The sequence below is a fragment of the Cuculus canorus genome, chromosome 1, assembly GCF_017976375.1.
Source record: "Cuculus canorus isolate bCucCan1 chromosome 1, bCucCan1.pri, whole genome shotgun sequence".
In the NCBI taxonomy this organism is placed as follows: domain Eukaryota; kingdom Metazoa; phylum Chordata; class Aves; order Cuculiformes; family Cuculidae; genus Cuculus; species Cuculus canorus.
Genome location: NC_071401.1, coordinates 12,144,969 through 12,162,022, shown reverse-complemented (window position 1 = coordinate 12,162,022; position 17,054 = coordinate 12,144,969). Strand labels below are relative to the sequence as shown.

General features: G+C 36.3%; 1 protein-coding gene across 6 annotated transcripts in view; it reads right to left on the bottom strand.

Moving 5' to 3' along the window:
• SLC36A4 (solute carrier family 36 member 4) overlaps window positions 1–17,054 on the bottom strand; it is a 121,167-nt gene that overhangs the window by 47,875 nt on the left and 56,238 nt on the right. The gene's annotated exons all lie outside the window — the stretch shown is intronic.

Genomic DNA, 17,054 nt, shown 5'->3' with positions numbered 1-17,054 from the left:
CAGATAAGTACAGGTACTTCATCAAATATTATTTGATGCAGTAAAGAGAGATTAGCTTTTAAAAAACAAATTACTCTAGAGAAGAGCTGCTTTAGTACAGGATATCTTAATCCAAACAGTTTGTCATCATGCCAACACTAACATATCACAGAATCTCCAGAACTGATAAGAATTTCCTAACTGGAAACTGTTGCATCCAAAAAGAAAGAATTCACTTTTTGGTATCATTTTGACAAAAAAAAAATACTGATCTCTGAACTACTCATTAGTGACTCGTTAGTGATCATATCGTCATTGCCAACTACCAAACAGCTATTTCCAATGAATGTCAGTTGGTAAACTTCAGTCATCTAATACTTCTATCCTGAAGTTGGGTGGGAAGGCACAAACACACGACACAGATGAGAAAGTAGTCCTGAGACTTGGGAAACAGGGCACAGGATCCAGCCCTAGGACTCCAAGTGTAGAACAAAAGACTGCTTTACCATCTTGGAAACCATGCTCATAAACATGAAAGGATATAAGTCAAAACAGGGAGGTTACTGCACATGAAAATTGTTCCTTTTTTGGCAGATGTGAAAGAGACTGTCTGGGTATTCTTTTATACTCTGCATAAAAAAAGTATTATCTTAAACTAGAAGGACTAAAAAATACCTCCTACACTCAGTCTATTTAGTTTATCAAAGAGTACACCAACTATAAATTAATGGTAGCCTGCTTGCACTGGGAACAAAAAAAAAAAAAGTGTTACGAAAGGATTCTTAAACCTAACAAACAAAAGATAAAAAAAGGAACATTTTTAAATACACCAATAAGGCAGCATGGGTAATCAGCCACTAGAGTAATCTTTATAACTGAGACTGATATGCCCAACGCTTTAAGTGGTTTTCTCCACTTTGAAGCAGACACAACCAGAGTTAAACAGGATGACAAGTCCTACTAACAATTTAAAAAAAAAAAAAAAAAAGCTATAAAGAGCCATTTCTAAAACACTGACTGACTTATAGAAAGATGCTCAATAAGGCCCAAAACACAAAAGTCCCTTTTCTTCTACTGAATAAATGTTAACATTGCCAAGCAATGTCTCATAATACTACATCAGACTGCTGTACCCTCAGGAGGCAGGTTAGTTTATCATTACTCTACAGTTTATTTGGCACAAATCTGAAGAAGAATTAAATCTAAGATATCCAGCTTAACAGAGCCACAAAATTTAATTATTTTAGTTTTCATTCATGAGACTTTAACCTTTCCTTAACCTCAGCTAGCTGCCTTGCTATTTCTTCCTCTTTAAATATTATTTTGGACTTCATTTGTTAAAAAAATATAAAAACTTACTTCACTGCACAGACAGGGATTTAATTTAAGCAATGACATCCAAACTTATTACCCTGTTTTCCCAAGAGTGACAAATCTAAAATATGTGCTTCTGCAATGAAATTTTTTCTCTGAGCTGCATATTAATTCTACTGGACATTTCCACAAAATACATAGCTTCTAGATGACAACCTTGAAACAAGAGGAAAATTTTATATCAAACTCCACCCACATACATTGGGAATATACCATTTTACACTGAACAGAAGAGTAAATTATTTTAGCCTAGTCTATACATCTAAGCACCAAGTCTTACAATTAAACCCTTAACATATTCTCAGTGGTGCACTTCGAAGCAAGTACTTGCAATCATTTCGCCTCCATATTCCAATAAGAAACATAGTCTATAACTATCAAATAGGGATAATTAAAGGAAACATAAACCATGTAATTGCAGCACTCTCAGCCAAAGCACTTAGACTTCAGACCTAGAATATACTGTCACATTGACAGATTGTCACATAATAACAATGTCTCAATCCACGAATTTATATTAATCATCTCCTAGCTCCCTGTCTAATACTACAGATTAATTATGTCAGACAATTAAAGCATAAAATAAAGGGAAAGGAATATAAATAGAGATTTAAAAATTTAATAAATGCAGGAAAATTAAAACCCAAATGGTTTCTAGGTACTGGATAAACAGTGGATAAAACCAGAATGAGTGTGAGTGATTTTCCCAATAAACAGTAAAAAGGAGGTAGAGGTCTGAAAGGGCACGGAGTACACAATTAGCAAGACCATGGGCAGGAATCAGTAGAATGAAAAAGCAGTTGTTCTCAGAAATACAGATGACCTGTGCAGAAGAACAAAAACTGTACCACCTAATCTTAATTCAGCAAAGACAGAGGGATCTAGCAAAGGAAGAAGTGTGACAGGATGACCAGAATTCTGCTAAACTAGAGCATGAGAAGCAACACTGGGAAGCAGGAAAGAGGGAATGAGAGTTCACTGTGAGAGATCATGATACAAGAGAATTGGATTTATTCCTAACAAAGAGGTCAGTCAGATTTTTCTGCTATACATCAAAAGTCATGTCAGCAGTAAACAAGGGACTGAAAGTGTCCAAAGACAAAACAAAAAACTGAATACCTACCACATCGTATATAGTATGTAGCTAGTTAAGGTACTAAAGCATGTGTCTTTCATTCTGCGTGGTAATATATTATACATTATAATATATATATTATACATTATAATATATATATTATAATATATATATATCTTTTTAAAAAAGCAAAACGTAGGATTTAAATGTTAAAAATAGGTCTAGTAACTCCCAGCTGCATAAGACGCACTCCTACCGAAGGACTGCCAACAGATTGCAGAGATGAAAGTGCAATCAAAAAAGTAATGACTAGCTCTGTGGCTTTAGCCGGTGCTCCTGATCTGCCACACTCACAAAAGAGTTTAAAAGCAAAAAGATGCAAAGTGGGATCTGTTCTCAGAAACAGCAGCCTCCTGTAAGTGGCCAGATGCAATATTTCTCTATTTCCAAGGTACAAGCAAAAGCTGTTCAGGTACCACTATTCAGAATACAGTATAATTAAACACATAAATAAGACTTGCCCAGGGAAAAATTGTTCTGATCTCCTCTCTCTCCCACCTTCCTTCCCCCCTAGCAGGCATGAGCCAGATTCTGAAGCCAGATTTACCACCCTACGGTTTTCAGATACAACAAGCTATTCAACCCTAAGAAGCATTTTTCATTTTTAAGATTTTTTTGTTGTTGTTCAACTGTGTCTCATCAATTTACTTGATATTGGAATTTACTCACTTAAGAGAAATACTTACATAGGAGACAGTATCAGAACTTTTTGTTGTTGAGCCTAATAATACAGTGCAGCATGCTTACAACAAGTTTCAACAGGCTCCCTGAAAGCAATGCATAATTGTCCCTCCTTGTAAAGCAGGGGCTGAGCTTTCCTTACAGGAGACTGATGAACAAGTAAACCAAAATGCAACATGCTACCTTAGTATCTTCCTCAAAGGAAGATTCTGCTAATGCTGCCACTTAACTTGAACATGGATTTATAGCTTTCAGACCAATTTGCCTCCCTCAGTTTCTCTTCCACACATTCCCACTGACCTCCCAATAGGGCAACCCTACTAATAGCCCAGAGTTAAGCATTCAGGCTAAACATCTAATGTTGAACAAAGCACACAACATTAAATTCCACCCATCTTTCCAGAAATGGAAACACTTGGTTCTCCAATCCATACTTAAGACAAGTTGTATCAAAAATTTGTATTAATTCAGTCATCATCCAGACAGCAGCCTTGTTTCCAAAGTGGGTGAGAAGTTGGAAGTAAGGCTATCTTTGGAGGGGACGCTTGAAAGGCATCTAGTCCAACTTTGTGCTCAATCTTAAATCCTCCTATTATTTTAAGATTTTAAAAGCTACTGGTGGTGGGCACATTGACTGAACAATTGTATGCACCTAACACCTTGGGAAACCTGACTTTGAGCAAACCAGCCTTCAGTAATGGAAACTACATTTCAAACTAATCAGTCAATGTTTGTAGCTAAATCATCTTATTTGATTAGACACACCCTCCTTGAAGACCCTTAATTATTTTTTATTAACTTGTTTTATAGAGTGAAGGCAACAAGCTAAAATATAAACAACTCATTAGAGTGGGGCCAAGTCCTCCTACAGGAAGAAATTGCTTAGCTTTTCTTCTGCCCCGTTTTCTCCTTTCCAATACAAAACAACCTTGGCATCTGTTACATCCTTCTACTTTTCCCTTATTTTTATAAGCTACTAATATGCCTGAACACAATACCTTGTACTTTAAGTAGAGCGCAATTGGCAAGAAGTCTCTTCATTATCTTGGGGTATTATTCACATTTAAAAGATTACAAAATTCTGACTTTAAGAAGATAAAGAAGAAACTAAAATGTTACTTTAAAAAGAACTTTAAATATTTACTGTAACACTGCAAAAGCTGTTTAACCTCTCAAAAATGAAACAAGTATCTACAGAGGTAGATTTAAAACTTTACGTTACACATCACAAATGTAATGCTACTCCAAGTATCTTAACTCTTTGTCAACTTCTATAAAATAAAACCAAATGAAATAAAGAAATCAATGATGAAAACAATCCAACAAACAGCTTTTATGAATATTCTTCCAAGAACGTCTCCTCTCCTATCCCCAGAATAATGTCCTCCTTTCTGGCATGTCAAAGAAAGTACGAGACTGATCTATAGGAAATATATGGTTTCTAAAAGGGCACTACACAATTATGCAAAAGTAATCAGTTCACATCAACAAAATTCTTAAAAGATATTTTGAAATTAAATTTCTCTGAATTCCTTTCAAACATTACAGGGAAGTACTACCAACATATATTTCATGTAAACATGATAATCATAATATAACTTCTTATTGTTTTCCGAGCATAGCATGGTCATGAGAAAGACAATATTTATACAAGCACAAAAATTTATCTGTTTAATATATTGCAATGGTGCAATAATTCAGGTGCATACCATGCCACTGAAAGGACAGTAAACATTTGGAATAACTAATTAAAAAAAAAAATCAACTCTCATTTCAAACAGGTATTGTATTACATGAAGTAAGTAACATTTATTTTATATGGAACTTTCACCTATAAGGAACTGTTTTTTCCTTAAAAACTATATATCCATACTGAATCAGATGAAAGAGGTTCTTCAAATTCAGCTCCCTCACAGATTTATACTTTCCTTGTCCTTGAAAGACTGTAATTTATTAACTACCTGGCCAGACTATGAATATGGCACAGATTGGAGAAAAATCAAGACAGAACTATTGTACAAACCATTACAAATTTCAGATCTGCATAACAGACTTGTATACTCCACTTAACTTTGAACAATTACATTATTGTTTCCATAGTATTGAGCTTCAAAGGAAACAAAAGAGTAGAAAAATAATTACAAGCAATTAAAAGTAACGTAACTGTGACACGCATGTGGTGTTCAAGATAACGACAGGTCTTACTTGACAGTTGTACCAATGCTCTTGGTAGTCCTGAATAACTGACTTGTTGAAGGTCTCACAAAGAGCAAGAGCTATAGCCAAAATGGTAATTTGTGGAACTCTTTCACCCATTTTATACCATACATTTATATAACATGCATTTTAATATATCCTAGTTCTTGAAAGAAGACAGAGGACAAATCTGTTCTGAAAGCTAAGTTAACTTTTTGACTCAAACTGTAGAAGTTCCACTTTGCTATCTTGCATTGACTGTCTTTATGAGCCACGCTATTATACACAATTATAAAGCCATGCAACTCATTTAATTGAAGTGATGTTGTTTCTGTAACAAAACATTCATTGCCTTTACAGAACTGTTTTGAAATTTGGTAAAGCATTAGGATTAAAATAAAGAAATGTTTGCTAAAAGAATTTTAAAATTGCCTTGCTCATAAAGCAAACAGAAATAAAATGAAACAATATGTACTTTTTTAGTCTTATAACCCAAACTACTGCCTCCTCCCTTTTTTTCCTCTCTGTGCGACACAGTAACAGAATTTATCACCTACATTTAGCGATGCCATTATCTGCAATTACGGAAAATAGTAGATACAAACTTAAGCATAACAAACACGTTAAGAAATTCATCTGGAGGACAAGGCTCCTGAAAGTTAAATAAATAAATAAAAACCATTTTGGTCTTAGATCAAGTCCTTATTGGCCACAGTGGAAAAAAAAAACCCAAACTACACATCCATCCATCCACTACAAATCACATCCATCTTGGAAGGGGGGCAAACATAATCAGTTTCTTTTTCCTCAACCAGTCAGGACTATGGTGAACAGAAGTCACCACACATCAGTGCTGCTCTGATCTGAAAGTTCTTCAACATGTGCTTCAACTCTTTAATATTTTGTCAATAGGACACAAGGAAACGGCCTCAAGTTGTGCCCCAGGAGGATGTACACTAGGAAATATTACTTCACCAAAAGGGTTGTCAAGCATTAGAACAGGCTGCCCAGGGAAGTGGTGGAGTCCCCATCCCTGCAGGCATTTAAAAGATGTGTAGATATGGTATTTAGGGACACGATTTAGTGGTGAACTTGGCAGTGTTAGGTTGAGGGTTGGACTCAACGATCTCAAAAGGTCTTTTCTAACCTAAACAATTCTATGACTCTGTGATATTAAAATGAAATTTTTATTGCTGCACAGACATACTTCCAATGTCCTTTTAATTTAAGCTTTCTTATTATAGTAATTCTGCCCCCCAAATCAGCCAAAATGGTACACAAATTAAGGCACCTCAACCTTAATGAAGAATCAAAGCTTTCGGTGTATCTACCAAACAGCACAAAGGCCAGGTGAGGACATAACTATTAATAATAATAAACAGATCCAGTCAGAAGTTTACAGAAAAACCTCCTTTGGCATCCTCTAGCTCTTTAGGCACAGTTGGCCTGTCCTCAGTCATCTTGTCAAAAATGTCCTCTGATAACAGTAGGTAGAGGTTGAGCTAAAACACAGTGGAATATATAAAATACCAAAAGGAGTCTGGTGCAATTTTCAAGCTTCTAATTTAAAAGGGACTGCCTGACATGGCATGATTGTCAGCGGCATATGCCTTGTTTTACCACAGAAACACCTTACTAACGAGTAACCAGTTTATTGGATAGTAATGCGTTTCAAGATAATTTTTCCTGAAGGAAGAACTATAATATAGAAAAACTTACCAGAAAAGTCCATGTGAAATAAAAGCATTATTTAACTTCAAAAGTATTAAACACAGAATTTATATTTTGCTGTGTTACAGAACGGCTTCAACGAATGAGCAACTGCTACCAGTCAAAACACAATAAAATTCTTGCTAAGCTGAAAAACACACAGAAGAGTTAAACATAGAATAAGGGGGGGTTGTGCAGATTTGTGAATCGATCTGCTCTTTTCTGATTGAATGCCAGAGCCAGCATGAGGAAGACTATGGGATTACTTGCCAGGGTAGGTGTTCCTGTTTGGCCTAAAGCAGAAGGTTTTTCTCTTTGACTCTTCAGCCTGATGGTTATGACCAAGGTCATGGGCCACTGGTGTGTGGAGAGGCCACTACTCACACCTATTCCAGCGTAAAATAAAGCCATCCTAGAGTTGCTGGAAAATTTCAAGTCTATAAACAACTGGATAGATGTAAAATGCACAAGGACTACATGGAGGTAGCTGCTCCACTGAATAAGCACAACAGAAAAATCACTGGTATATGATGATAAAGACGGTACCACCTAAACGACCATCTCTTCTAAGCCAGTTCATGCATAGAAATAAAATGGACCAAAATCACAGAGAGATACAAAACCATGAACATATTACAAATAAAGTTCATTTTCTATTAGCTATAGAATATATATATTATTGTTACTTAGACAAGTTATTTTCATATACTTTCATTATATTTGTAAGCAAAGAGTGGAAAACAAAGTGGGGAAAAAAATAAAAGCAGCCTTGTTTAGTTTTAAAATTGTTGTTAGAAAGGGAAGATGGGACTGAATTGCAGGCAACTCATCATGATATTCAGCATCCCTCCTTATACTTACTGAGAAAGATTTATCAAACCAAATGTTAGATGTGTTTCTCAGCTATAGTCCCTCAACAGCCCACAGGAGGAAACAAGCACTTCTTTGGCCCAGCTCAACTCCTCTAGAAGGAAATATGTAAAACAGATCAGACTAATTGTGCTCTTTCAAGCACCTGTTTCTCTCTCTTGCTGACAAGGAGTCTAGCTAGGATGACCATTGCAGGTGCAGACATCCAGAGAACACCCTTCTATACGTTAAACGAGATGACTCTTAACCCATGTAGCATCTTGCACCATATGCCATGCACCACCTAAGATCTTCAGAGCTCAGAGTAGCAGTAGGTTTATGATGTGAATGGCATTATGGAACTTGCACTTCACAATAAGTCTCACTGCAGTTAAGTAACTAAAAATATTTGAAATTAATAAGCATAGCCTGGTAATTTTTATTCGAAGTATTTGGGTGAGTTAGAAAGGAATCGCTAAAACTGTTCAAACAGAATGTCTCATCTCTTTTACTGGCTTCCTTTGTACTAACAGCATCTAAACTACAAAAACATATACTAAGTCTTAGTTTTGACAATACTTTCACTTATCACCACATAGGAATTGATCTTGTTAAAGCGTTTAAAGAAGTTATGTCCTATACATGAATTCTTAGAGACCCAGATATAAAACACCTAGATATCTATATTATGTATTACAATAAGTAATTCCGGTATTACATGGTGCCATCCAAATTTGCTGCACTGTTTCTTTTACTGTACTCCCTTTCATTGCAGTACTTGACGACCTCATAGTAAATACACACATATGGCTTTGGGATCCTTCTAAATACTAAGTATTATATGTAGGAAGATCAACTGAATTTTTCAAGTAACACAGAATATTGCAGCCTAAAACTAAACCCATCTCTTCTAAACAGCAGCAGGGCAACTGAGTACGTGTTACTCCTCATCAAGTGTAAAAGTGTACCAAGAAATCTGCTGCGCTAGAATTGCCTTTAGGAGATAATAAAAAGAGTTAAACTTTCCATCTTTTTTCCTAAGGTTCAAGTCATAAATTTAGAAAACACAAGACTCATGACTTTTTTTATAGCTAAACTGTCGCTGAACGTTAGCAAGATTTGTATTTTGGAGATACTGATAGGGAGTAATAAAAAAGATAGCCCTGGGCTATTGTATAAGAAAACTCCATATGGGATTTTATAGGTTAAAATTATATTGATATCGAAACCTGTCTGATGGAAACTGGTATAAAACATGGAGAATAAAGTTCATCGCATTTAAAATTACACATCTACAAAATAAACTTGAACACGTACAAGCACGGTGCGATGCTTCTCTGCCTTCACTGCAGTGCATAGACCAGGCTCTTAACTGACTGCTCATCCCAGGACTGCCAGTACTATCCATCTGTCACCAGCTCTCCCGAGGAACCCAGCCAGTATCAGTGCCTGGCACAAAATCCATAAGGCATTAGACAAAAAGTAGCCTTACAATTAGAAAGAATAAACATCATCAAATTTCATATTAAAAACTGTCAAAGGTAAGCTGGAATACATTAGATATTTAATTTTTGCAAAGGAGCCTGTAAAAGGAACCATAAAATCAAAAAAAAAAAAAAAAAAAAAAGAAAAAAAAAGAAAAAGGCTTTGTTATATACCAATTTTCAATTAAAATACCATAATGTTTTTCCACAAGAAATCCAGCAGAGTTGTAAAATACATATTTAATGCAAACACTAAACTGTGGCAAGTAATAAGGTCTGTTTACTAGGAAATAATTATTGCCCCAGAATAGGATAACCTATTTCAGAGTACAAAAATGCACTGCTAAACTATTTGTTCTTAGCTTGTTTTTTTAACTAATAAAACAAATGTCTCAAAAAAGAAAAAGAAAGCAAATTTTATGAGAAAGACATTGCTGTTATTTTAAAATATTTATAATTTTTTTTTATTACTAATCTTGTAAAATTTTCTGCTTTGTCAATCACAAAGCCCACACTTTTCTTACTTTCCCATACCTACAGAAAAATTCTGGATGACCCCTGCACTTCAAAATCTGAACTTATTCACAGAATCCTAATTAACACCTAAACTGGTCCAATCTACACAACAATAATTAAAAAAAAAAAAAAAAAAAAAAAAAACCAAAGCAGGACACATTTAAAGCTTTCTACAATTTTCTTCACAACTTTACCTTTCTGAATAAGGTTTTAAAAACATAATCATTTGCAAGTAATATCTTGTTTGGGTCCATATCAGAGTCACTGTTAAAGACGATCCGATGTCTGCTGAAGCAAAGGACCAAAAGGTAAAACTAAACCAGTTGGCTTCCTAAGGGTTTGATGAATACTGACATTAGACCATTCTGCTGGACCCTAGTTACTTCTGAAGCAGTCCGAGTTTTAGAAAGAAAATCCCCAACCCATTATTTCATACAAGTTATATTCACAAGCTAATGTCTCTAGAACAAACAAAATACGAAATGCTTCTAGCACTATTCAAGTAACGCATAATATTTAATCATTAATCATAATTCATGCACATTTGGTATCCATGTGTTATAATCAAGTAAAAAAAAAGTTTAATATTCATACTGTGAGAAAGAACATTAGTTATTATACATACATAAAGTGATGCCTACACCAAAGGCAATTAATGAGAAGTGCCATAATTCAGAATCGCACAACAACAGTAAATCGTTATTGGGATATAACTCTGACACTCAGAGACCCACTCTTCTTGCAAAGTTACTCGAGAAGGTTGGAAGAAACTTGATTTCACAGCTCTATTTTTCATGCCTAAACATATGCCCAAAAACCACACAGTGATGCTTGTTCTCATCTATCAAATCAAAATCACGGCACAGGATTTTCTATTAGGAATTAAGAATTATGCTCATCAGCCACAAAACCCATTATTTTGTGTTTAAGCCCAGTGTGAAGGGCCTCCTAACAGTCCATAAATATTCTAAATCCCATGTGGAATTTTTTAAATAACAAAGTTAACTTAAATTTATCTGCCATTAATATCATCCTTTAAAATTGACAAGTTCTTACAAAAAAAAAAAAAAAATCTGTCTAATGATTGATACACAAACCACTTCTATATATATTATTAATCCTAGAAGTATGTATTAAAATCTATACAGATCTTAAAATTCCTACATGTTACTTCTGCTGCAGCTATTCTAAATGAGTATTTCATTGGCATAACATCGTTAAGCAGTGTAAGATATCTGGTAAACATCACGTTATCTTATGTCTAATTGTTCAGCCTCGAGAATTGTTCTTTCTTAAAACCAGGTACAGTTAAAACAGGGAAATATTTAGACAAGCTAACTGATAAGTTCAACTGAACAATGCATTTATTCTCTTGGTAAAATTATACACTAAAGCTCAGGCTAATTTATTTTTAGAGGAAAGCAGCTCGCTAACAGCTCAGTTCATGCTCAGCTGAATCAGCCATTCAATTAAATTTGTTTCATTTCAAGCTAACAATCAAAACTGCTGACAATTCAACCAATATCACCACATCCACATTCAAATGCAATATTTCTTAATTTTCATTTTAACAGGAACATCATGGCAGCAGGAATACCATCCTAATTTAAGCTATTAAAAAAAAATATTTCTTTTGTGGATGAAAGACACTATTAACTCTCCAATGTTCTCCATTATATTTGCTGATGCTCTTCAGCAGTTTTTATCAATTCACAAAAAAAATTCTTTCACTGCTATCTTGAAACTAATAAATCAAATGCAACTTATCCTTTAAAACCTAACTATTGCTTAATTTTTTCTTTTCTATTTTATTCCTCTGCTTTTTCAAGGACTTGCTGCCACCATTCAGATGAAAACTACTTTCTCAATACTTCATTTTTTTTAATCTTTCCAACACCTCCAACAAGCACAATTTCATTTTAGTTTTGTTCTGGCAGAAGACATTGGTAAGCCTCTGTAGACAGTAAGAGACAAATTTGCATTTACATCCTACTAGAACCTTACATTCTTGCCCCATTCTTAATTTTTTAACTACTGTTCTCACTGAGAGGCATCAATGGAAGTGAATATATTTGAAGCCATTTAGCATGAATATTGATTAATGCTTGGCAGTTGAAGCCAATTACCTCCAGAACTCCCATCAATTCCCACGTGGTCAGCACATTTTGAAACTGTTAACACAGGAGAATTAACTGTTTAAGCTCAACAAAACCTCTCCAAACTCTCCCCTTCCAGAATTACCATGATCTTAGTGCCAGGTAAGCAGGGAAGAGTGAAAAACTCTCATGATACAAAGACTGCTTATTTCAAACAATGCACTAAACAGGACTTATTTAGGTAGAAGGTTTTTGTCTTGTTCTCCCTAACTGGTATCTCAAACAATAAAACTTACTCTGTTCTACATAAAGATATTAAGAAAGCTTTTAAAAATTCAGCCAGGATGGTCCAGTTCCTTTAGACGCAAACTAAAAAGCTTCACACTCCCAATATGTAGTAGCCAACAACCCCATCACGTAACAGGCTCAGCTGAGGGCTGAACTACAAGCACAGTGCCCGACCTGCATCCAAGCAGATGCAGCAAACACAGGTCCAAACTATTTTCCTGATGCGTTTCACAGAAAGGTTGGGGTTGGAAGGGACCTCTGGAGACCGTCTAGTCCAATCCTCCTGCTAAAGCAGGTTAACCTACAGCAGGTTGCACAGGAAGATGTTCAGGTGGGTTTTTATTACCTCCAGAGAAGGAGACTCCATGACCTCCCTGGGCAGCCTGTTCCAGTTCCCTGTGACTCTCATAGTAAAGCTTTTTCTCATGTTGAGATGGAACTTTCCGTATTCCGGTTTGTGCTCACTGTCCCTTGTCCTGTCACTGGACACTGTTGAGAAGAGTCTGGCTCCATCCTCTTGACACCCACCCTTTAGACATTTATAAGCACTGATAACATCCCCTTTCAGTCTTCTCCAGGCTAAACAGCCGGAGCTCTGTCAGCCCCTTCTCAGAAAAGAGATGCTCCAGGGTAACCAGGGTAAATAGTTTTAGCAGTATAAAGCTTCCACCTTGACAGATACTTCAAAGTAGCGCATTTATCTGACATTCAAACAGCCCAAAACTAAGTAATCTGTGAGAAAAACAAAAACATTTACATTTTCAAGAAAAAAGAAAGGCATAAGTTACAGTAACAGAACCTACTGAAACTACAAGGATGTGGTTGTATTATCTGAGCATTATTAGACTGATTCTCTGTCCTCTTATGTCTTACAAGGCGTGTCTCTAACTGTTACAATGAGCTGAACTGCTCCACTAAAGGACAACGCTAGCAATTCATCAGGAAGAGGCTGCAATGCAGACAGCTGCTGGAGGGGATTAGGACAATTTTCCATGACCAGCTTTCCATGGGACACCTCTACACAGCTGATTCTCCGCAGGGACAACTTTACTCAGAGAAACCACCAGTGTTCAAGGGTTTTGCAGAGTTTGGCATTGCCTAGTGGGGGAGGACCAGTGGCACCTGCTGGACCACTCACTGCCAGGCACTCAGGACTCCACGTGGAGAGCTGGCCAGAGAGGCATGTCCCACAGAGAGTTGGTTGCCAGGGAGTGATATCTCTTTCCACTGCTGAAGAACTTTAAGCATGTGCCTAAAGGATTCCTGTAGTGATGAACTTCCAAGCATGACCTGAGTGCAAACAGTGAGTATCTACACAGCATCACACCCCCGGATTTCCTCTCGGTGCTTTCCAAATCCTAGAGTGGCTCTCATCCCGTTCCTTCTGTTTGTACGTGTTCCTGATTTCTAATTTTTCCCCCACCCCAGTGATACTGAGTCCAGCTTTCAATCATATTTCTGCCTAGCTAACTACAAGACTAGCTCCCACCTGCTTTCAACAACTACCAAAAACAGTCTCCAGCTCTAGTCTGGACTTTCAACAGAAACAAAGCTCAACCCTCCAGACAGTGCACAAGGTGCTCACCTGAGTTTGTAAAACAACTGTTTAGTGTTATGATTTAAGACATACTCCGTGATTTTCCAACTTGCTACACTACACACGGTGAAATCCAAGCAAAGATGAAAAGATGTATGTCTCTTGCAAATAAAATGGAGATAAGTGTTCAATATCAAATAAAGTGGAACCCCCCCCCCCTCCTTTTTTCCTAAAATTCAGAAGTATATGACTTGCAATACTAAGATGTTATTTTAAGACTAAATGAAATTGGAAGAAGGAAGAAAAGCAGCAGGGAACAAGGTTTGTCAAATCATTTCCAATCACCGTTTCCTTGTTCGAAAGTATAAACAAGGGGCTATACACAAAGGAAAAGCACGCTTTTGCCAGTCCAGCATTCTCCCAGCTAAAATGCTCCTTAGTATTTGCTTTTATCTTGAATAATAACATGTCTTGAAAAAGCTGCTATGAACGGATGTGAAATTTCAGAAAGCTACTGCAAACATTGTTCCTAAATCTATTTGTAACTTCCTTTCCAATAGGGTAAAAACAATCTTTTGAACAGCTTTAACTAACAATTCTGTCTAGAAAAAGTGTCCAGGTGACCTCACTGCTTCTTGGGAATGGCTCAGTGAGCCAAGACTGGCCTATTCCGAGAGTGACAATCACCCAGCCCCATCCATGCACTTCCCAACAGCTCAGTACATTCCTCCCCAGCCCCAAGCTCATACTGGTGTCATTAGGAGTCAAATGTGTTTTCCGTAGCACGCTTCAGATCAGGTCTCTTTTGTTAAACAACAGCACAGGAAAGCAGAACATGCAAATCTAAAAACATGTAATATACTTTTGATTGTTCTCCTGCAATACTGTGACCAAAGTCAGCAAGTAAGTAACGACAAACCACAAGCAGGGGTTTGGGTTCACATTGCATCTCCAGTCACTTGTCAAGTCCTCACTTAAAACAAACCTTACCAAATAAAAAAAAAAAACAAACCCACAACAAAACCAAACACTCCAGGGTATGCTTCTTCCCAGCAAAGTTTCTGATTACACTGCAGTGATTAAATAATGACCTAATTTTTATTTAGGGAATGTAAAAACTGCCAAAAAATCAGCAATAACTGATTTTTCAAGTTTTCTCTTAAAAACCTAATGTGTTATTAGCAACAGAGATGAAGTTTTTCTTGTCAGAGAATTATTCTCAAGCAAGAAGAGTCCCTTTAATCAGTGTATGACCTTTGAATAGTCCAGACGTTACAACATATTCTGTAACTGATAACAAAACCATTTCTTTTTTAAAACTCAATTTAAAAGGTTTCGGATTGTTTCTTTCTAGTCAAGAGACAATTTCTGAATCCTTTTAGGAACCATGCCCTGCACTTACTGAAAGTGAAACTTTATTTAAATCAATTCTTTTTGTAACCAGTGCTTCAATTAAAAATGACAAACAGAAGATGAGTGTAAGTATGGGAGCTTGTTGGCGAAAAAGTATTATAGATACTGCATGCATACAATTTGTAGAAACCACTAGAAAAAGACCTGAAACCGGACAACTAGGATAAATACAAGATATCACAAAACAGCCTGGCAAATATCAAACATTTAAGAGCAAACTCTTAGTTTTAATTTTCTGTGCCTTGCAGCAAACAATTTAATACTCTCAAATATCCCAGTAATACCAGTAACACTTCAGCAGGTCCATTTTAGAGATTCGCATCACAGATGAGTTTCAATGGCACAAACAAGGTCTAATTTTACTACGCGTTTTGTCAAAGAAATAGAGATACAGCATTCACTTTAGATTGGATTACTTTGAAGCACTTATTATGCCTTCAGAGAAGAAAGACCATTAGCTGTTGTTTTAAGGTAAAAAAAGAAAAATCTGAAAAATTCACAATGCCCAACTGCATGAAAACAAAAAGAAGATAGACCAAATGCCAACATACCTGTGGAAAAAAAGGGACCCTCCACAATTCATGTTCTATTTGATTCTTCCTATCTCAATTCACCCAGCAAGCAATCGCTCCACTTCCAAGTCCCGCTCACAAGGCACCCCCACCTCTGATTTGCTTTAATTTCTTTTCACAGGCTCCTCTTTCAGATTTTAGAGCTAATTTTCTTTCTTTTTCTACTTCATTTTCTTGGAGACTCTTCTCCAGCTTTGTCTTCCCAGACCACCCAGTAATTAAAGCTCAATAATAAAATTGAGAAAGAAAAGAAAAACACAACTATGGCTGAACATCATGGAGTAATTCAACATTTTCCCAAGTCAAACAGGAAAACGTGCTTGCAAACATATTCACCACAGGCTCTGCTCATCACAACTTTGAAAACATGTTTCACCTATAAAACTCTTCAAACCTTCAGCTGTAAACAACAGTTTGGATCTACAAGAATTTTAGCTTTTCAAAACTATTGTTGTATCATTCAAGGGCAAGTGGTATGGGACACATAAAGGAGGAAAAAAGAATGAGTGCACGTCGAGGGCGTCATGACACCAAGATATGGCTAAGACACGAGAGTCTACTGGGGTCCTCAAGAGATGCTAAAAAGCATTTCGGAGCTTGAAGCATTTTGATCTAGAGGTCTATCAGGTATCACAAGAGCGATTAAAGTATCCTCACTCTTAAAATCTTCAGAGATTTGCCATGTACCATGAACACTTGGAAGCTGAACATCGGCTATATAGTGCTTCAAGATTTGCACCCCATTATTCAAGGAAGCTTTTTACTTTTTTTTTTTTTAAGAAAAATTTCAGGTACCAGATGTATTTTAAGACCAGCAAGTAATTAGATCAATGCTATTTCTCTTTTCTTACTTCAGTAATTAAACTGCACCAACCTTAAACTTTCTCTCAACAGGCTTGACCCTAAGAAGGTCTCATTGGATGTTCAAGTGCTCTTTGACAAGAGTCAGTGAAGCTGGAGATATGAAAGTACTTTGGAGCATTATCACTCAAAATAAGTGGCCCTCCATGAGCACTCTTGAGTAGGGACCTGTGTTTGCCAGTGTTGTTTCTTGGATATGGAGCAGCACACTTTAGGCTTAATCCTCACACCAACAACACAGAAAACAGATTTCTCCATAAGCAGCACATAGTGGAGATCACATAGAGAAAGGCTGACACAAAACAGCAATGTGTGTCTATTACTTAAAAACTTTTATTCTAAGAAAATTATTTTCAAGTTGGC